This window comes from Heterodontus francisci, chromosome 6, assembly GCF_036365525.1.
Source record: "Heterodontus francisci isolate sHetFra1 chromosome 6, sHetFra1.hap1, whole genome shotgun sequence".
Classification (NCBI taxonomy): Eukaryota; Metazoa; Chordata; class Chondrichthyes; order Heterodontiformes; family Heterodontidae; genus Heterodontus; species Heterodontus francisci.
In genome coordinates, this window is record NC_090376.1 from 29,183,101 (window position 1) to 29,205,579 (window position 22,479).

Here is a 22,479-nt window from a genome sequence, read left to right on the forward strand (position 1 = left end):
TAGCCACTCCAGGTGCTGCTCCACAAACCACTGACTACCTCCAGGCGCTTACCCATTGTCTCGCGAGACAAGGAGGCCAAAGAAGAAGGATCTGTGCGTGTGTTTATCGCATATGCACACTAGCGTGGTCAAGTTGCATATTCGTAGTCGCTAACTGGATTAGAGTTTAAGATTAATAAACTTCCACCTTTTTTGTTTAAATCTCAGGAAACCTGTTTGATTTCTTTGCCTTACAATTGTATCAGTGAACAAGGATTCACTGAGGGGGAACTAAATCTGTGGTGTTTCTAAAATTGTACCCTGTTAGAGTTGAACCAGGGAAAGGCTGAGAGGGGACCCCTAAACCCCTTTTCTCACCTGGTCGTAACACGAGGAATATCGAGGTTTAACCTCGTAGTTTGTGCTGAGTTAGCTGATGTCTGCTGGTAGGTGGCATAACAGTTAACCTCTGGTCTGCATTAGGGAGGCAGAAGCAGGGCACAGTTCCCATGCTTGACTGCCTCTGTCTACCAACTTTTAATAGTCTACCAGCTTTTACTGGCAAATGACTGAGATGAATAATGACTATTTAGGTGTGATACCAGACAGCAATCAGTGACAATGGAAAGGTACTAAAACAAGGTGCAGATGCTTTCTGGAAAGTGGAAGAAAATTGGAGGTAAAAATAGAGTGAAGTGGTTGACAACAAAATCAGCCCAGCATTTGTGGTTGTCTATTATGACGGTGTAGGGGTAATTTTAAACATTGCCACCTGGGTGATGAGCTGCCTGAGTGGATCGCCCATCCATCATAGAATCCGTCTGATTTTTAACCCATTAATTTCTGCAATGGGTGGGCTATCCTCTTCAAGTTATCATCCAGATGGTGAAGTTACAAGCTACCCCCTATGTGTGGTATTCATCCATGAACTGAATCACCCCCATGTACAATACCATGGGGCAGGTCGATTATTCACTAACAATTCCAAAAGTGCAGCAACCTTGACTTCTTTGTGCTAGCCACAGTATAATTGCATTTTTGCCTGTTCAGGCATGAATTCTGCCACCACCACCTCCATAATGGTCATAATGGTCAGGATAACCATTTAATCCTCATCTACACAAGTAGTGCCTGCCAGGATAACAGGTGTATTTAATGCTCCTCGTCAATGACAACCAACATAAAACATAACAATTCACAAGAATTTCAAACAAGAGCTCAACAGATTAGCTTTCAACGTTCTTTATAAAATTTCCAAAACATGAGGGCTTGAATCAATTATAAAAGGTACAAAGAAAATCATTTTAAAAGACTTTCCAAATGCAATTCAATGGATTTCTCTTCAAAGCCATTTCCAACAACTGCAGCACAAAGAGTTAGAAATAGTTCTGTAATTAAAAAATTAAATTAGTTATCTTAATGAAAACATTCAATTATTTTAACATTTTGAAGGGTCTGCTTTAGGTCATAGGACCCCAATTTGTATTTGGCAACAAGGCCCCTGTAATAAATGAAACAAAATACTGAAAATGGTCATCCTCACGAAGGTGATATTATTTGATGGGAGCAATGAAATGGCAAAAACTTGACAGGAAGACCGTGGCTGAGATTCCCCTCTGAGGCAGTGTTGCTACTTTCAGTATGACAGGGAGTGACTTTGCCCAGCATGAGGAGTGTGTCGCTGGATGTGCCCAATGAGATTCTGCCTTCCCTTGAGGAGGGGAAGTGGAGCAAATGGTTGCCACAGACATCGTGCACATATGGCAGAGGAAGGTGTTCACTGCTTGAGAGGCAGAAAAAGTAGATTCTGTGGTCAGAATTTAAAATTCCAATGGGCGTGGAGTGAATTGATCACAGTGCAATTGACTTGCTCCTTTTGGAGGCGTGGGGTGGAATTTAAACTATTAAACACCTTCCACCAATCCTCAGCAATGCCTGTAAGATGCTAGTATTACTTGCATTAACCAGTACGTTGGCAGTAATGATCGGAAATATAGCATAAGATGACATCCCATCATTGCTGTCTACTTTGAATTTGGCAAGTCATATTTGGGTGGGCATGTTCAATGTCTGAAGTAACTTCTGGCAGAAACCCCCCAGAAGTGGTGACAATCAGCAGGAAGGTGATGGAATGGTTCCCCCATCTAACTTTGCCCTTGTGCCAGAAACCCAGTGTAACATGAAAGGGAAATACTCCTGAGAAAGAGCTTAAAAAGAGCTCAGTACAGATTCCTGCATACTCTCAGTACACTCAAACCCTAATTTACAGGAGACCCTTACTAAATATACTCCCAACCCTCACCGATTCAAACATAGTAATTACAGAATTCAAGGAATTGCCGCACACAAGGAGACCATTTGGACCACTGTGCTGGTTCTAGTTCTTAAACCAAATCTAACTATTCTAATTCTATTCTTTTCTCTTTACCCCATATCCTTTTATATTCTTCATTTTCAATTACTTATCCAATTCCCTCTTAAATAGTGATGCGGTTGCTGCCTGAATAGTCACTTACCTCAAATTTAAAATTATCATCCTTGTCTTCAAATCCCTCCATGTCCTTTCCTCTCCCTATCTCTGTAATCTCCTCCAGCCTCACAATCTTTTGAGAACTCCACAGTTTCTCCATTGCTGGCCTCTTTTGCATCCCCAATTTCCTTTGTCCCGCCGTTGGCAGCTGTGCCCTTAGCTGTCCGGGTCACAAGCTCCAGAATTCCATCTCTAAACATCTCCATTTCTCTAACTCTAGCTCCTCTTTAAAGGTGCTCCTGAAAACCTAACTCTTTGACCAAGCTACTGTTCACCTGCCCTAATATCCCTTATGTGCCTTGATGTCAAGTTGTCTGTATGATAACGCACCTCTGAAGTGCCTTGGCATGTTTTATATGCTAAAGACACTATATAAATGCAAGTTGTTGTTGGGGTGAAGCATTCCATGTTCCAATAACCTATTGTGTGGAATAATTTTTTCTAACCTCATACTCCTTTTAGTGATAATCATGTGTTTATTCTCACTTTTTTACCAATGCAGTTCTCACTGCAGTCAGTTTGCAATTTTAGATGAGATAAAAGGACTTACTTTCTTCACATTTGCCTAAGGAAAAATATTTATTTTAATATCTGATGGTTTACATTAATTACAGGGGAAAAAAATCTCTTGGCTCCCTTTCCCTGGAGACTCAATACTATCCAAACTTCAACCTTCTTTGTTTCTGTCAGTGCTGAGAAATAATTTTGAAAAGAAACCTAACCCACAGTGCGCATTTGAGTTATGATAGCTATAAACTTTATTTTATCCGGGGTAACCATTCCATTGCTTACATATTCCGACCCCTGCCCCCATGAGTCTTTTGAGAAAACATGCTTTCAATTAATTATTTCCAGGATTGATCACATGCCAAAAGCATAACAATGTGCACAGACGGGACATCCCAATACTACAAATTGCTTAGGAAAACCAATTGCATTGTCGATTAATCCTTTAAAACGCAAGGTGGGAGAAGGTTCATCTGGAGCATAAAGAGTTGGGCCAAATGGCCTGTTTCTCATTGTAATTTCTATGTAATTCTATGTAAAATAGGTTCTTTGGTTCTGCCATCAGTGAAAAAGAAAGACTTACACTTATATAGAACCTTCCACAACCACAGGATATTGCAGTTCTTCACAGCCAATTAACTACTTTTGAAGTGTAGTCATTGTTGTAATGCAGGAAACACAGCAGCCAATTTGTGCACAGCAAGGTCCCACAAACAGAAATGTGATCATGACCAGATAATCTGTTTTATTGTGATGTTGATTGAGGGATAACTATTGGCCAGGACACGGGGTCTAACTCAACAGCAAAATACTGTGGATGCTGGAAATCTGAAATGAAAACAGGAAATGCTGAAATTTACTCAGCGGGTCAAGCAGCATCTTGTGAAGAAGTAGTCCTGGCCAATATTTGTCCCTGCACGAGCGTTATTAAAACAGATTTTCTGGGCATTATCTCATTTCTGTTTGTGGGATCTTGCTGTGCACAAATGGCGACCGTATGTTCCACATTTCAACAGCGGCTACATTTCAAAGGCACATACATGAATTTCCTGTTTTGAGATGTCCTGATTTTGTGAAAGGCGCTATATAAATACAAGTCATTTTTTTAAGGCGGTAGTGAAAAAGCATTTAAAGAGCCAGAGTATCTACTTTTGAAATCCAAGCAAAAAGCTTATTACTCAGGTGTATTTCTTTATTTTTTTTGTCATTCTAGTCTATTACTTTGCCTGGAACTTTTTGCTCTGCATATTTCCCCACCTGCGCCCCATCCCCACAGTCCTAGAGAGACCACAATGAGTTTCCTATTAATAATATTGTTTGTTTAGAGGAACAACAGAGGGAGATGAACAATAGAGGGAGAGGGGAATAGGCTGGTCAGGCAGCTAAGGAAGTGCTGAACATTCATCGTCCTGTACTTCAAACCAAAAAATACAGACCAAGAAGCTCCCACCTCTACATGACATAAGAGCATTTTGAATGGAGTCTGTAATCCACAAAGGAAGCTATCAGTGAGCTATGCCACGTGCTCGAACATGACCTGTAGTCGCCTCCAACACAGCCACCACATAGCCAGTGGCTGTAAATACTGTGACCACCCAGAACTTTTAAATTGCAAGGTCAGTCCACGCTGCCACTAGGGATTGGAGTAGCATTAGCCAATCAGTTGTGCACAGACGTATCAAGCAAGTCGCTATCTTGTTTGTTATAACAGAGTTCCCTGTAGTTGAGACACCTTGAGCTTGATTTTAACACCTGGGCGGGAACATGGCAAAGCGAGCAGCAGGAAGCCTCAGCTGATTTTAACGAGCAGGTTTAAAATTAAAATGGCAGAGGGAGGGAAATTACTTGGCTACAAATAGTGAAATTTGGGAGCTAGTGGTCTGGATTTTATGGAGGAGGCGGCCTTCCGGTGCTGGACCGAAAAGGTGGGGGGAACCCTGCCTCGGCCTTTTCGTGCCCTGCCCCTTGGGACAATCCTCCAGTCTTTTTAAATCTAAGTTTCACGAGATGGGATCCATGTCCCTTTAAAGATGGGGATCCCGCTTTCAAGAGATGCCAGCCAATCAAAGGGCCGGCACTGCAGAGGCCTTGGGCACAGGCCCAGCAGTGGAACCCCGGACCTCAGGTAAGTGAGGCGACATCGCCGGGACCAGTCCACACTGGACCCAGCAAGGGGAACGTAGTGGGTGGGTCGTGCAGTCCAGGGAGAGAGGAGTCCTGGGGAATAAAGTGGTTCCTAGCGTGGGTCCTCCATGGGTCACAGATTGCCCACGAAGTCCCCCTTTCCCCCGCGAGCCCGCAAGGAGGGCACCTCAGTTTCCAAGGTATCCTCCTTGTGTGGCAGAGGAACTCCCTACTGCTGGTAAGATTCCAGTGGTGGCAGGAAGAGGCCATTAATAGGCCACTTAAAGGTCTCAATTGACCTTTGGGCGGGAAGGCCGTCCTGGGCCTATCCTGCCCACGGGAAAATCACTTGGTGACTGGACGACAAAGGTCCTCTGCCCCCTCCGCCACCTATTGTGATTCTATGGGACCCCCCCCGGCCTCCGCCCCCACCTCAGAAGGACCTATAAGATCCAGCCCAGTGTGTATACCATCAATTTACAATGAATTAAGCCAAATGGAGTGAAAGGTGTATTTAGGATCTAGATTCAAATCCAGCCAGACCGATGCTGTTAAATTTCCCTCTTTTTGAAGCTGTAACTATCATAAATCAAATGACACTGGGCAGTCTCAACCAAGTGCATAGAGGGTGTGAGCCTACACTGTAAAATTGCGCATAATGTGACACTAATTGGGCACTCCCAGTCAGAGAGGTCATAAGTATGGTCGGTGTAGGAAATTGAAATGTTCTGCTGGTATAGCAGGAGGTGTTTGTCTGAGGTTAAGGTTAAGACACATTGTTGGAGCACTGTGATAATGTCACCACTAAATTGCTTTACCCTGCATCTAACCTGACCTGGGAGTGAAAGATGCTGACACTAGACGCAAAGACATGGAAAATGTTAAAGTGATTAAAGTGGTTAAGGTTAAGAAGCATTTGGTGGAATCATCATTCTAAAGTAATATTGCTGTAATGATCTGGGAGAATTATTTTCATCAAGATTGGGGCCAACAACAGGGTGACAAATTAAAATACATGCAATATATTCTGGTTATCTGTTGCTTGGTCTGATCTTTTAGCTGATATATATTATCCTTCAGTTGTGTGCAATTATGATACATAATGAATATAGGACATTGACTAGGAAATGCACATTTTGCAGATAAGGATATGAACTAAATTAATAATGAATGGGATTCTATTAATTTAAGATTTGTCACACTTTTTGGTAGCTAAGAAAATATAGCATTTGAATTAGTCTTTTTTTGTTATAATAACCATACAAATTATAAAATGGAGTAAGCATTTCGGTAAGTTTTAATGCATCATTTACTGAGCCTGTTGACCTCGTTTCCTCTATTCCCTTAAATGCGTAAGTTCAGTATTGTGAATTTGAAGAGTACTGAATGTTGTATGATTGCCTTTAAGATCTTAGTATGCTAATGAGCTAAGTACCAGGATGCAGTCATGTGACTCAGCTAGAGTCACTCTGCAACTGTAACACCCTAGAGGCAATTCTGTAAATAGTTAGCTCTGTACTGTATATAATAGTTAGTTGCAATAAACCTGTTTTGAGATCTTCAACCAACTGGACTCCACGCATCTCATTTATGTTGTGTCAGACAACATAAAAGAACTCATTACACTGAAGTAATGCTAACAAATAAGCAAGAGAAAAGAAAATGATCCAAGGGATTTTTCATGAAGTGCTTAAAAAGAAAAGTAATAGTTAAAGAAAGAGGGCTAAAAATATTTGGCTCTTCTGGCACACTCTGGGGAAGTGTGGTTGAAGGGCCATGACTTATGCCAAGACCACAATACGCTGAATCACAATCTTCACTGGCAGTTTTCATGAGGTCATTTTAGGATCAGAGCCTTTACCCATCCCGAAACAATGTCAGTGACATAGGATGGGGGATGGCCAGGCGAAAGGCCAGAAATTTCCTCAGACCTGGCCTGGTGGAAGAACAGGTGATGCTGGCATACCAAGTGGGACCATGAGTGCCAGCCTGCTGAGTGGCACATGGAGCCCTAAGATCAAAGAGATTTTGGTGTGGGGAAGGGGCTATCAGCGATCACCCTAAGGAACTGGCACTCTAGGCCTCAATCTATGGCCTCCTATCATTGTTTAACGTAGGTGGATTTTCCTGAGTCTGACACTATGGTGGGGTGAACGCTAGAGGTCACTGACAAGCGGTTCTCAACTCAACACTGGTATTAGTCCATGGAGCCTGAATGGGCTGATTAGAGACAAAAATAATTCTATCAGTGGATGAAGGAATGGTGGCAATGAGCGCTAAATGCACTTTGCCTTGGTTTTTATAGGAGAGTGTGGCAGTGGGAATGCAAGGTGAAGCAATTATATAGGATAGCTATAGATAAGAAGGTAGTGCTGTAAATGCACAAATAGGAAGGCTTTGATTTGATGGTGTGCTGTCTAGTATACTGAGGAAATTACAGAGAAAATAGCAGAGGCTCTCAAAACAATCTTTGAATCCTCCTCCCCTATAGAAATTGTGCTGGAGAACTGGAAGGTTGCCAACGTAAAACATCTGTTCAAGAAGGATAAAGGAGATAAGCCGGGTAACTTTAACCAGTCAGCCTAACATCTGTAATAAAAACAAAAAGTGCTGGAAAAACTCAGTAGGTCAGGCAACATCAGTTCTGATGAAAGGTCACTGACCCGAAACATTAACTCTGCAAATCGCTCCACAGATGCTGAGTTTTTCCAGCACTTCCTGCTTTTATTTCAGATTTCCAGCATCCGCAGTATTTTGCTTTTATTTTAGCCTAACATCCATAGTGGGTACATTTCTAGCGGGTCTTATTTTAGGATAATAAAGGCACTTTTGTGGTGGCCTTTAAATGTATATTTAACCTTTCGAAATGTTTTATGAGGCATAAGAAGTGGTTGTCAAAACCCAGTGGTTAGCAAAGTAAATATGAAGGCAGGAAACCATGCTTTAGAAAGTGACGGAGCATGGCAGTACCCTAACCTCTTGCTTGATGAAGTGAAGGTACAACTCAATGAGGTGGCTGTGGGGAGGACTTACCTATACTGCAAATGGTATGTGAACTTCACTGCGATAGCAGTATTTAAAAAAAATTTATTTTGTGGGATGTGGGCATCGCTGGCTTGGTCAGCATTTATTGCCCATCCCTAATCTGAGTGGCTTGCTTGGCCATTTCAGAGGGCATTGCATTTTAAGAATCAACGACATTTTGGATTAACTTTAGACGAGTAAGAGTAAAGATGCACTTCAATGTGTTTTGAGTGGCTTTTAGCGTTTAAAAAAAGCACATCCACATTATTAAATGTCTACATTGCCTCATTGTATTTACTGAGCATTCAAAGTTATATTAGACAGCTAAAATCTTCCTGGAAAAATGCTTCATTTTATTCTGATTCTCTCTCCTTCTCTTTGGCCTCCTGATCTCGAGAGACAATGGGTAAGCGCCTGCAGGTGGTCAGTGGTCTGTGGAGGAGCGCATGGAGTGGCTATAAAGGCCAATATTAGAGTGACAGACTCTTCCACAGGTGCTGCAGAAAAATTTGTTTGTCGGGGCTGTTACACAGTTGGCTCTCCCCTTGCGCCTCTGTCTTTTTTCCTGCCAACTACTAAGTCTCTTCGACTCGCCACACTTTAGCCCCGCCTTTATGGCTGCCCACCAGCTCTGGCGAACGCTGGCAACTGACTCCCACGACTTGTGATCAATGTCACAGGATTTCATGTCACGTTTGCAGACGTCTTTAAAGCGGAGACAAGGACGGCTGGTGGGTCTGATACCAACGGCGAACTCGCTGTACAATGTGTCTTTGGGGATCCTGCCATCTTCCATGCGGCTCACATGGCCAAGCCATCTCAAGCACCGCTGACTCAGTAGTGTGTATAAGCTGGGGATGTTGGCCGCCTCGAGGACTTCTGTGTTGGAGAGACGGTCCTGCCACCTGATGCCAAGTATTCTCCGGAGGCAGCGAAGATGGAATGAATTGAGACGTCGCTCTTGGCTGACATACGTTGTCCAGGCCTCGCTGCCATAGAGCAAGGTACTGAGGACACAGGCTTGATACACTCGGACTTTTGTGTTCCGTGTCAGTGCGCCATTTTCCCACACTCTCTTGGCCAGTCTGGACATAGCAGTGGAAGCCTTTCCCATGCGCTTGTTGATTTCAGCATCGAGAGACAGGTTACTGGTGATAGTTGAGCCTAGATAGGTGAACTCTTGAACCACTTCCAGAGCGTGGTCGCCGATATTGATGGATGGAGCATTTCAGACATGTAAATATATATAGTTTACCTTATGGCTTACTGGGCAAGCACCGAAGGCAGATATCATATTCTCTTACGGTTTCTGGGAAAAAAAAAGACTTGAATTGTAAAGGTTTACCCCAAACCACTAAAATTAAAGAAACCGTTCCTTGATAATTGGTGTTGGGTTTTTAATAACATCTATTTCATTGAGAGGCAGTTATAGAAGCTGCATATTTTCATATGTTCATGTTTCAACCGTCTGGTTCATATTACCGAGATGTAAAATTCAATCACAATTAAAGATGAACTCATTACAAGTAATTGTATCTGGATAGAGTCATTTGATGATGCAGCAGGAATGCTGCACAAGGACTCTGCCATATGGAATCTAAATTATTCTGGTAAGTTCAGGTTGGAAAAGCATGGAAATTGAACTGAAATGAGAACAGAAAGGGAGCATTTATATCATCCTGAGAGTAATTTCCTGGGTCATAAGCTCACTTTGAATAGGGGGAACATTGAAATTCATCCTTGCTGGTTGATCTATTCATGTGATTCTTCTGAATAATTCAAGAGTCAGCAAAAATAGCTTTGTCAGCTTGTGAGAAATCTAGTAAATGTGTGGTACTGAACAGTATGGATAGTTAATATCAGTACCATGAGGGTAATGATAAAGGTAATATAACAGTTTTGAAATGTGTTACATGAAAATCCATTTTTAAAAATGCTTAAGAAGCACATTAAGATCTATTCTGCAAGCTTGCAGAAGAAAGTTTATCTTGAATCTTAAGCAGGTGTTCTGCTTTGACAAACACAAGCGATTTGACTATTTTGCTTCCTGAACCCGTCTTGTGCTGGTTTTGTTTTCCTATTTTCCTACTCGTGTGCACAAAAACTTAAGGAATGACACTGCTGTTAATCATTGCTTTTTGACACCAGCCACAGTGGCCTGCCCTTTAAGGTCAGGCATAGAATGGATTAGATGTATTTTAGGGCTCCTATGAATTATAACTGCAATGTACCTTCATTCTAACATCAACAGAGAATCCCACTACTGTACTGACATGATATTTCTACTTCTCAGACAGTTTAGTCCTGATGACCTCCTTTTGAGTAAGTTTGCAGGCAAATGGCTGTCAGTGTAAAATTTGAGGTTCGTTTTGTGTTGTGGCCTTTCGATTACTGGGTCTTGAATTGATTTTGCAAATGTAAATGATTTAGAACTCTGGAAGCCATTGGAGAGAATAGATTCTCGTTTCAACTGTCTGGGTTGGATTCAAACCCAGTTTCCAAATACAGACAGCCAGTGATACCCAATCACCAGTTATCTGGCAAAACACCGAGGTCAAATATTAATCGGTCTAATATGGCAACAACAGTAGAAACAGCTGAGGAAATAAGATAGATTGTAGAGACAGAGCTTATCTTTTCTGAATACACTTTATGCAAATGGTCAGTCATTTTGGGTTTCCGTAAATGTAATACATTGTTAGGCATCTGCACCATTATTTATTATGCTTCTCAAATTCACGTAATAAATCAACATTATTGACCTTACAATGCATGAAAGGGGTCACCTCTATTATGCCTTAATTGGAAATCCTTCAGAATTTATTGACATTTATTCGGCATTCTCCCTAAGAGTCTATAAAGATAGAGAATTTGGACAAAAGAAACACTGCATTTGTCCTTAAAGGCTAGACTGCTGGACTTCCAATCCATGGCATTGCATTTGGTAATGCTTGACACTTTTGCTTGATTGTCATTCTAATCTCTCACCTCAATGACCGCACATGAGCAGCATTGTCGTATTACCCAAGTAATATGCTTTGGCTTAAGGTGCTGACAAACAAATAGCTTCCTTTCAGCAAAACATCAGGGAACTACAGCACTGAGAGAGTTAAAGGACTTTAAAATATGAACACGTTTTCCCCCTGTACAATAGCTCATTGTTAATTTACATTATTTAAGCACAGACTTGATTCCTTTTGTACACTTGTATTTAATCCTTTCTTAACAGTTGCCTGTGTTGTAGCTGAAATTATGTGTCTTTGTGTGTGCATGGAAATTGCACATATTTGAAAAAACACATTCACTCAAACTCAAAACTCTTTTGTCAGACTTCTGCATCTATCAGCAAATCTGAAAGAGGAGAGAGATGTATGTGGCTGTGTCTATGGCTGTGTGAACTACACACAGCATTATTTGTGTTACAGTACTTATACTTATAGAATCTATACATAAGTTAGTGCACCATATTAGTGTAAGAATACATTAAGTAGGCCAACTTGTTACAAAACAACTGTTTTGGAGGAGGGACTTGATTTAAGTACTATTTCTCAGCAGGTGTGGCTTTACGCATTCAAGAAGTTTTTATTCTCTTTGGCCTCCTTATCTCGAGAGACAATGGGTAAGCGCCTGCAGATGGTCAGTGGTGTGTGGAGCAGCGCCTGGAGTGGCTATAAAGGCCAATTCTAGAGTGACAGGCTCTTCCACAGGTGCTGCAGAAAAATTTGTTTGTCGGGGCTGTTACACAGTTGGCTCTTCCCTTGCGCCTTTGTCTTTTTTCCTGCCAACTACTAAGTCTCTTCGACTCGCCACACTTTAGCCCCGCCTTTATGGCTGCCCGCCAGCTCTGGCGAACGCTGGCAACTGACTCCCACGGCTTGTGATCAATGTCACAGGATTTCATGTCACGTTTGCCGACATCTTTAAAGCGGAGTCATGGACGGCCGGTGGGTCTGATACCAGTGGCGAGCTTGCTGTACAATGTGTCTTTGGGGATCCTGCCAGCTTCCATGCGGCTCACATGGCCAAGCCATCTCAAGCGCCTCTGACTCAGTAGTGTGTATAAGCTGGGGATGTTGGCCGCCTCGAGGACTTCTGTGTTGGAGATACGGTCCTGCCACCTGATGCCAAGTATTCTCCGGAGGCAGCGAAGATGGAATGAATTGAGACGTCGCTCTTGGCTGACATACGTTGTCCAGGCCTCGCTGCCATAGAGCAAGGTACTGAGGACACAGACTTGATACACTCGGACTTTTGTGTTCCGTGTCAGTGCGCCATTTTCCCACACTCTCTTGGCCAGTCTGGACATAGCAGTGGAAGCCTTTCCCATGTGCTTGTTGATTTCTGCATCTAGTGACAGGTTACTGGTGATAGTTGAGCCTAGGTAGGTGAACTCTTGAACCACTTCCAGAGCGTGGTCGCCAATATTGATGGATGGAGGATTTCTGACGTCCTGCCCCATGATGTTCGTTTTTTTGAGGCTGATGGTTAGGCCAAATTCATTGCAGGCAGCCGCAAACCTGTCGATGAGACTCTGCAGGCACTCTTCAGTGTGAGATGTTAAAGCAGCATCGTCAGCAAAGAGGAGTTCCCTGATGAGGACTTTCCGTACTTTGGACTTCGCTCTTAGACGGGTAAGGTTGAACCCTGATCTTGTGTGGAGGAAAATTCCTTCTTCTGAGGACTTGAACGCATGTGAAAGCAGCAGGGAGAAGAAAATCCCAAAAAGTGTGGGTGCGAGAACACAGCCTTGTTTCACGCCACTCAGGATAGGAAAGGGGTCTGATGAGGAGCCACCATGTTGAATTGTGCCTTTCATATTGTCATGGAATGAGGTGATGATACTTAGTAGCTTTGGTGGGCATCCAATCTTTTCTAGTAGTCTGAAGAGACCACGTCTGCTGACGAGGTCAAAGGCTTTGGTGAGATCAATGAAAGCAATGTAGAGGGGCATCTGTTGTTCACGGCATTTCTCCTGTATCTGACGAAGGGAGAACAGCATGTCAATGGTCAATCTCTATGCACGAAAGCCACACTGTGCCTCATAATATTATACAATATTAAAAATGTTTATTAGTACCCCCGACCCTCATCTGGAATTAAGCTGCATTCATAAAAGTGCTGGAAAATGCAACATCATGGCTCAAAAAGGCTGATTTTCACCCAGACCTCTGTTGCAGACAAGATTGGGATTAAAGTTCAGGGCTTCCCAGCAAACCTTCCTGGACTATTCATGCCCATCCCCCCCATGCCCACCATTTTAACTGACCTGTTTCTGGCTGCGTCAGGCACTTGCCCTCGTCCTAATTAAAATCATAACATCAAACCCGCCCGACAGCACTTCAATTCCAAATAGTGAATGCCTCACCCAATCTCAAACTGTCAGTTAAACCTAGTGATGTTGTGTCTGGGAGCTCCTGGCAGTGTAAAAGAGAGCTCTCAGCTACAGCTCACTGCAGATCGGAGGATCTTTTGCTGATTGGGTGGCCAGGAGTGTTTTCAGCTTCCAGAACGTGACGTCTACATTTTTGGTGCCTTAAAACCTTTAGGCGGCTTCCTCTACTCATTATGGGTGCTTGTCTTGCTTCCTCCTTTTGGATGCAGCAAGACTTGGAGCAGCAAGTACAGCAACCCAACAATCACCACCACCAACACCCTGGCCTCTCAGAGGACAACAGGTGAGGCTGGCTGAAGCCAGGGGAAGCAGATGGGCATGGAGGGTGGGAAGGCAAACAAAATGGTAGGAGGGGTCATTCCCGATGTCGTCCAGGCCCCTGCCCTTTTGTCTGTGGCAGGGAAGACCAAGGATAGCCTTCCTGCCCCAGGTCAATTGAGTCCCTTAAGTGGCCAATTTATTGAAGACGGATTGGCCCACTGCTGCGGGAGACGCCACTAGGTAAAGCCCGGCATCATCCTCGCAGGGTCGGGGGGGCTCCCTCCAGGGAGGGTATTCCAGGGCCCCCAAAACAGCAAGGTCATTTTCCCCCCTCCCCTAGGAAGACCCCCCCCCCCCACCCTTACCAACATGCCCCCATCTCATTACCAGGGCCTGCCTGAATGGCCCTGGTGACCCCAACCCCAATTACCTGTCCCGGGGTCGTCGTCTTCGGTACTGCAGGCATCCCAGTGGTGCTCCCAATACTACAGAACTGCCAGTCGTTTGATTGGCCAGCAGCTCTGGAGGTGGGCACTTGTCCTTTAAAGGGATGGCGGCCTCGAAGGCAGGCAGTTAATTGGCTGCTGCTATGAGATAGCAACAGGGGTCTGACGGTGGGCCGAAATGAGGTGTCCCCTGCCTTTCAGCCCTCCGCTGGGACCCCATCACCGGAATAAAATCCGGCCCCAGGAAGCCATACCCAGCACACAGCAACAACTTGTATTTATATAGTGCCTTTAACGTAATAAAACGCCTGCACCTAACTGAGGAGCAGTTCAGAAAGAATCTGCGGTTCTCTGGGAAATCACTGCAAGGTCCTACAACAGGACATGGTGCCTGCTGGACCCAGGGTCGGGGCCATGCCATGACCTCAAAGTCAACCCAGCCTTGAATTTTTTTTTATGCCACTGATTCTTTTCAGGCTGTAACACAGGACATCAAACAGAAAATGCTGGAAATACTCAGCAGGTCAAGCACCATCTGTGGAGGGAAAAACAGAGTTAACGTTGATGAAAGGTCATTGATCTGAAACTTTGGGTAGATTTTCAATTGCAGGAGGGGGCAAGCAGGGGTGCAGGCACGTATGGAAAATTGGGTTCAAAATCCCAATGCCTACGGACCGCAACACAATTTTCAAAGTGAGAGCAGGAGGGGGAAAGCCCCTTGCCTCCAATTAACTGCCCATTAAGGGCTTAACTCCTTGAGGAGTTTGTTAATGGGCCGAGCAAAAACAGGAAGCAATTTTCAAAGAGGGAATCGCCAAATCCGAACAGTCTGGTGCATGTTAGTGCACAGTTGTCGGATTCAATGCAGGGAGCTACAAAGTCTTTTTTTATGGAATGGAAAAAGTTTTGCCATTGTGTTTCTCTGAGAGATCGGGCACTATTCTGTTTGCCTGGCCGTTTGACCAAATCTCCGCGCAGAGGCTTCTGGCCCTCTGAGATCCTGCCTCCTTTCTTGTGCAAGGCAGTGCAGACCCCGTCATGGCTGCCGTCTGCCTTTGAGACGCCTGCTCCAAGAGGCATCTCCCACCTCCTCGCAGAGCTTAGAACACACTTCTGGCCCAATTACGGCATTAGCATTTGAAGATTTCATCACGTGCAAATGGAATTTAACGCAGACAAGTGTGAAGTGATGCATTTTGGGAAGTTAAAGCAGGGCAGACCACATATAGTGAATGGCAGGGCCCTGGGGAGTGTTGTTGAGCAGAGAGACCTAGGGGTGCATGTACATAGTTCCCTGAAAGTGGCAACACAGGTAGACAGGGTGGTGAAGAAGGCGTATGGCATGCTTGCCTTCATCAGCCGAGGCATTGAGTACAAGAGTTGGGACGTCATGTTACAGTTGTACATAACATTGGTTAGGCCACATTTGTAGTACTGTGTGCAGTTCTGGTCGCCGCACTACAGGAAAGATATGATTAAGCTAGAGAGGGTGCAGAAAAGATTCACAAGGATGTTGCCTGGTTTGGAGGGCTTGAGTTATAAAGAGAGATTGGATAGGCTGGGTCTGTTTTCCCTGGAGCGAAGGAGGCTGAGAGGGGATATGATAGAGGTATATAAAATTATGAGATGCATAGATAGGGTAAGATAGCCAGAGTCTGTTTCCCATGGTAGGGGTGACTAAAACTAGAGGGCATAGATTTAAGGTGAGAGGGAGGAGGTTTAAAGGGGATCAAAGGGGTACATTTTTCACCCAAAGAATAGTGGGTATCTGGAATGAGCTGCCTGAGGAGGTGGTGGAGGCAGGAACAGTAGCAACATTTAAGAGGCATCTGGACAGGTACTTGAATGAGCAAGGCATAGAGGGATATGGAATTAATGCAGGCAGGTGAGATTAGTATGGATAGGCATTATGGTCGGCTTGGACGCGGTGGACCGAAGGGCCTGTTTCTATGCTGTACGACTCTGACTCTATGTCTCTACGTGAGCAACGCAGACACAGTGCAGGGTCGGGATTTGGAAATTATCCAGATGTTGCCTGACCCACTCAGTATATCCTGCATTTTCTCTTTTTATTTTACATTTTCAGCATCTGCGGTATTTTGCATTTGAACACAGGACATCCGTCGCATCTCACAATCTGCAGTTCACAACTGCATTAAATGGGCCAACACTCTGTTTTCCAGGGCTGAGCAATATATCACCTTCCCCACTGACCTCAGCAGTCATCAGGACACAGCTTGTGACTTTGCTGTAGTGACTGGTTTCCCTTACGTGCAGGGAGTTATTGACTGTCCACACGTAGCCATCAGGTCATCAGAACACAAGCCAGCAACATTTGTAAATAGAAAAGCTACCACTCTATCTGCATAAAGCTAGTGCCCAATCAGAGGAACAACAACATGCAGGTCTGTGCAAGGTACCCAGGGAGTTGTCACAATGCTTTTATGCTGAGGCATGCTACCATCCTCCTGGTATTTCCAACTGGGAGGAACGTTACAGAATGGTTGCTGGGGAATAAGGTATATCACCTGCAGACCTGGTTGATAACACCTCTGCATAACCTCACCACGGCCAAGGAGCACAGATACAATTGAAGGCAGAAACTTAGAGCACACAATAGGAATGCTCAAGCAGAGGTTCAGATGGCTGGGCCAGTTAGGAGGCCCCCTGTAATATGCCCCAGATAGAGTGTCATACATAGTCTTTGGTTTGCTGCACACTGTACAGCATTGCATTGCAGAGAGGCCTGCAGTTGGAGGAGGCAGAGCAGTAGAAGCAGTCATCATCAGATTAAGAAGAACAGGGGAAAGTAGAGGAATCAACAGAGGAAGGAGGGCCTTGCAGCCAGAGATGTCAGGGATCAGCTCATAACTCATATAATTCTGCTGAGCTTTTCACACTCCTACTCTCTGGCAGAGCCCTCTGCATAACGGTCCTAACCTGCACCATGTCCCATTCAAACATCACCCCAGTGTTCACTGAACTATAAAGTCTCCTGGCCAACCAATGAGTCAACTTTAAAATTTTCGTCATCATGTTCAAATTCTTCCATGCCTCACCCTCCCTATCTCTGTGGCCTCCTCCTGCCCTACAACCCTCCAAAAACTCTGTGTTCCTCCTTCTCTGGCTTCTTATACATTCTCCACTCCCTTTGCCTCACCATTCATGGCCATGCCTTCAGCCGTCTGGACTCTTAAGCTCCAAAATTTACTCCATAAAACTCTGTCTCTCCACATCTTTCCTCCTTTAAGATCCTTCTTAAATACTACCACTTTGACCAAGCTTTTCGTTACCCTTTCTCATAATTCCTCCTTTGATGTGGTGTCAGTTTTTGTCTGATTAAACTCCTACAAAGTGCCTTGAGATATCTTCCTGTGTTGCAGGCATTATTAAGTGATTTGCTAATGCGACTTAATCCACAATGTACAAAAGTATCTGCTAACAACAAGATAGAAAGAATGACGGTGAAAGCAAAAATGCTAGAAATCTAAAATAAACTCAGAAAATTCTAGAATTACACAGTAGGTTAATTAATATCTGAAAGGAAAAGGCAGTGAAGATAGATTAACATTTCATGTGGAATCCTGCATCAAAACCATAGCATCCAGAAAAAGAAAGGCAAATATATTTCAAAAAGCATTTATGGATAGTATAACTTATGGCACTGCTTAAATTTAATGCATTATATTCATATGAGGGACTTGCTATACAAAGGATGTTTTATGGGAAAACATGGGACATGGAGAGTTTTTTTTATATAACTTTGCTATTGCAGAGCAGACCAAAAAATGCATGTTATAGTATTCTAATGAAGTCAAGCACTGTTACAGTGAGCGATTTTTTTTTTTTGAGACTTGATTGATTTGGCAAGCATGCGTTATTTTAAATGGTTGCATTTTACAGACCTGAAACAATGGAACAAAAATGAGCTAAAATGTGAAAAGGATCCCTAATTAAATGTTCTAAAAGCTCTGGAGGCTCAGGATGTACACATTCACTTTGACCTATTGTCATGTTGGTCATATACATTTCCTGCCCACAATTAGGAAACTGATGTTTGATCTAAACAATGTTAGAATTAAAATACATATTTTGTGCAATTGATCTGAAGCTTTCTAAAGTGGTTAATTAAAGTATCAAACAAAAGTTCACATGGGATCGTGCAGCTGCCAGGCATTATATCTGATGAATGAGATGGAAGGCAGTAATAGGATTATTACTATTTCAGCTGTTGTTTTAATCTAAACAGGGTGTCCGTTGCCAAGTACATTTTTAGCCCATTCGTGCCCTTGCATTTTTAAAATAAATAGAACATCAAGGATAATAGTTCTATTATTGCCTAAAATGAGATTGAATATTGTAAGAAGAGTTCTGATGAAGGGTCTACACCTGAAACATTCACTTTTTTTCCCCTTTCCAGATGCTGATGGACCTGCTGTGTATTTCCAACACTGTCCAGTTTTTGTTGTCAATCCTGTTATATTTGATATCACATTGTTTCACTCAATGCAACATGAGGAAATATTTAAACTCGAATTTACAGCACAGACACAGGTCATTCAGCCCAACAGGTTTATGCCAGTGTTTATGCTCCACATGAGCCTCCTGCCACCCCCTTTCATATTCTTCTTCAGATCTTTTCTCTTCCATGTGCTTATCTAGCTTCCCCTTGAATGCATCTATGATATTCAATTTAAGTTGGATAAAGTCATATATCTGATATACTAGGAAGATAGGAACAGGAGTAGGCTATTCTGCTCTGCCATTCAATGAGATGATGGCAGGTCTGCATATTAACTCCAGTTATCTACCTTGATTGCATATCCCTAGTGGGATAATGGCTGGAATTTTACGTTGGGCAGGAGCCCCCGCCCACCGGCTGAAAAGTCGGGGCGTGCCTGCCTCCACCAGGCCTGGGGAGCCATGCTGGGATTTTTCACTCCCCAGGCACTTAATTGCCCTTGGGCGGGACTTCCACCTCCTTGAGGCAGGAAGTCCCACCTAATGGAGCTGCTGGCCAGTCAGCTGCTTTTCCGCACACTCAACCAAACCATTGATATAATTCTGGAGTCTACAGCTATCCTCTTCACTATCAAATAGACAGCCAAATTTTGTGTCCTCTGCAAATTTCCCAATCGTGTCTCTCACATTTAAGTCCAAATCAATATATACCACAAATAGCAAGGGACCCAATACAGCTCTGTGGAACACCATTGGAAACCACTTTCCATTGGCAAAAACATCTTGTTGACCACCCTTTGTTTCCTATCACTGAGCCAATTTTGGATCCAACCTGCCACATTCCCCTGTATCCCATGGGCTTTCATTTTTCTGACCAGTCTGCCATGCAGAACCTTGTCAAATGCCTTACTAAAATCCACGTAGACCACATCCACTGCACTACCCTCATCAATCTCCTTGTTACTTCCTCAAAAATACAGTCAAGTTAGTATGACATGACCTTCCATTAACAAATCCATGCTGACTATTTCTGATTAATCTGTGCCTTTCTAAGTGGCAGTTTATCCTGTCTGAGTTGATTCTAATAATTTACCCACCACCGAGGTCAGACTGACAGGCCTATAATTATTTGGCCTATCCCTCGCACCCTTTTTAAACAATAGTATAACGTTTGCAGACCTCCACTCCTCTGGCACCTCACCCATATCCAGTGAGGATTTGAAGATGATCCTCAGCACATCCGCTATTTCCTCTCTGGCTTCCTTCAACAACCTGGGATGCAATCCATCCGGCCCTGGTGATTTATCCACTTTCAAGGATGTCAAACCCTCCAGTACTTCCTCTCTCATTATGCTTATTGTATCTAATATTTCACACTCCTCCTCTTGTACTACAATGTCTGCATCATCCCACTCTTTTGTGAAGACAGAGACAAAAATTTCATTAAGAACCCTGTCCACATGTTACGCATAAGTTCCCTTGTACATCTCGAACAGGTCCTACCCTTTCCTTAGTTATCCTCCTGCTCTTCGTGTCCTGCTAAAACATCTTTGGGTTTTCCTTGATTTTACCTGCCAATAATTTTTCATGTCATCTCTTTGATTTTCTGATTTCCTTTTTTACTTCACCCATGCACTTTCTATACTCCTAAGGCTTTCTAAAATATTACGTTTTTTGTGATCGTCATCAGCTTTCTTTTTCTGCTTTAACTTCCTGAATGCTTCTAGATAACCAGGGGGCTCTCGATTTGGCCGTACCATCTTTGTGGGAAAATGCCCACACTGTGCCTGGTAGAATCTTGCTTTAGAATGCCTTCCACTGGTTTGCCACTGATTTTCCTTCAAGGTAAGTTTTTGGGGCCTCGTCGACAATAATTGGCCAGGCCCCAGCAAGGCAAGGGGTGTCAGTTGGGCAGGGGGGTTTGTGTGCTGGGGGGTGGTTGGGACTTCAGGGAGCACAGGGTGACAGGGTGCCTGATTGGGAGGACTGCCCCCAGCCCGCAAGAAGGCCCCCAGCTTTTACATTGTCAGTGTTCTTGGGGCCTTTGTCGTCCGCCTGCTGAGGGTAAAATATCCGCAGCGGCGGAAGGAGGCCCTTAGGTGGTAATTAATTGGCCTTGACTGTCCCGGGGTGAGCAGGCCGTTTCTCTCTGCCGCCACCCTCCGTAAAATTCCAGCGGGAGGGCGTCAGGAACAGTGCACCCTCCCCATTCAATTTTATGCCCTCACTGCCCCCCCTCACCCCCCACCAGCCCACTCGTTAGGGGGCCGTAGAATTCTGGCCAATGTGTTTCATTTTCCTCCTTTTTTCCAATGAAGGCGATTAGGGATAACCGCCTTCCTCTATCCACCTAGATAGAAGGGGAAAACCAAAAATCAGCTAACTACAATTACGAACTGGTACTTCCAAGTATAAAGGCAATGTGGTATCTGAGAAGTAACACAACCTAGTCTGCTTTGGCATTTGGGATAGTCTATTTCATAGTTTTTTTAAAAAGTGATTTCATGTTGTATCTTTTAATCCTCGATCTGTCTGGATTCATTAAGAGAGGCAGGTAGTCAGCCTGTTCCTAGTCAATGTCCTCTTTGCAAAGCCTCTAGGAGATGTGAGGTACTGCTCAGGCAGACATCCCTATTCTCTCCTTTGCTTATTCTCCTCTCCCTCTCTATTACAGGCTACGGTGTAGTATCCATCTACCATATCTTATTACACAAACCTAGGGCAGGTTTTAACTTTTGGGCACCAGACCAGCAGAACCTGCCAGCTGCCCACCTGTACTGGGAGCAAAGAGGGCACATTCATTCATTTAAATAGAGATGTCATGCTGCAGGTGCTAAATGGGTGACCCCATATAGCTCACTAGATTCAGGCTGGTACAATGGCACAATATTGGGACTCCTAGCTGGTAACGGGGTGTATTCTGGTGGGGGCGGTTGAGGAAGGGGAGCCTAGTTCTGTAGCAGCCCAGATTACTTTGTGGGCCCAGAGAAGCATTGCTGTTTCTTCCCCCAGAGCAGAAAGGAAACTCCTCCAGAAGGACTGTTTGGGCCACAGGTGGGCCTTTTCTGCTCGCGGCTGCATCATTGGGACATGGAGCTTCCGGCTCTGAAGACCTCGCCTAGTCAATTGAGCTGGCAACCTCTGCACGCAGCGGGGGTCACTCCTCTGGTGGCAAAATGCCTGATGCGGTGGGAAGAGGCCCTTAATTGGCCACTTAAGTGTCTCAATTGGCTTCTGGGCAGGAGGGCAGTCCTCCACCTTCCCTGCCGCTCGTAAAATGCCATGACGGCAGGAAGGCGATGGGAACTCCACCCCCTGCCTTCCCTTGCCATTTTATGGGGCCCCCCACCTCCCAGCCCGTCCCTAGAGAGCTGATAAAATCCAGCCAATGGACTTATTTGAAACAGTCAAGGTAGGACTGGTCTTGGCAAAACAAGAAAGAAAGAATGGATGCAAGGTAATCCCATCACAAGACCCCTGACTTTGACTTTCATACCAGATTCTCTCATACCACCGCCTCTCTATCTTCAGTTTACAAGCAGGACATATCTATTCTAATCTCTGCCATGCCTATGCAACCTGAGTTCCCTCTGTGTCCATTTGGGTCTCCATTTTGCTCTGGACCTGAGCACATTAATTCTATCTCCCATTATTTCCTCTTCTCTTGTCTCCATTTGGCCCATGCCAAGTCTACTTGATTACTCCTGTCTACTTTCCTACCTGTCACCCACTCATGCCATCTTTACTTTCTCCCT